Source organism: Anarhichas minor, unplaced genomic scaffold, assembly GCF_050575085.1.
Source record: "Anarhichas minor isolate MPS153535 unplaced genomic scaffold, ASM5057508v1 ptg000066l, whole genome shotgun sequence".
In the NCBI taxonomy this organism is placed as follows: Eukaryota; Metazoa; Chordata; class Actinopteri; order Perciformes; family Anarhichadidae; genus Anarhichas; species Anarhichas minor.
In genome coordinates, this window is record NW_027466512.1 from 810001 (window position 1) to 810950 (window position 950).

Consider the following 950-nt stretch of genomic DNA (forward strand, 5'->3'; position numbering starts at 1 on the left):
TTAATAATAATTATTATTATTATCATCATCATTATTATTATTATAAACCCATTTATTTTTTTCTCTCCCAGTTGTTTTCAGCTGAAAGCTAATGCTAAACTAACAGCGCCCTCTGCTGGAGGAGTCAGCTCATCAACATTAAACTGAATTCTTCACTTTTCACCCCAGAAACAGATTCATAAATAAAGCTGATACATAAATGTGAACTTTAAGAGAATGAATATTAAACAAGAGATTTTATTATCAAGAAATCTGTTTATTTACTTCATTAATAACTTAACACTGGCTCATTTATGTTTCTATCTAATATCTAAGAATACAATGTTTACAATAGCATCTAATTATTATTGTTATCATTAATGAATTTATAGAATATTAAAAACTTTACTTCCTGCTACTCTTAGCGTCACAGTTGTTGTTGTTAGCATCAGCTACTGCTAGCCTGTTAGCCTGCCTTTAGCAGAGTGCTATCTAGCACTGCTAACACTCTGTGAGTCATCACTTACTGATTCCGGGTGAACGTCCTCTGACTGACGTCTCACAAATCAATAACTGATGTAAGATCGATACGTTTCAATAAGTGACGTGTTTAATGGAGCAGCTAGCTACATTAGCTACGTGCTAACTGATGACTGTTGTTGACTTGGTTGCCATGGCAACATGAGGACGGGACGATACAAAGGAGACAAATTAAAAATTAAAAAGGAGAATAACCTGAATAAATTATCCATAAAATATATCTAATGTTAGTTATAGTTTCACAAACACTTACGTTATCATACATTTTTATTTAAACGACAGAAAAGACACAAACTACATGGACCACAATCCAACGCGACAACGTTCCAGCCAATGGGCGGAGCGGCCTGGTCGTTCGGCCAATCAGAGAGCGGCGGGAGCTCTTCAAACTGCGGACCGGAAGCAGCTGGGAGCAGTTAGAACCGGGAGGA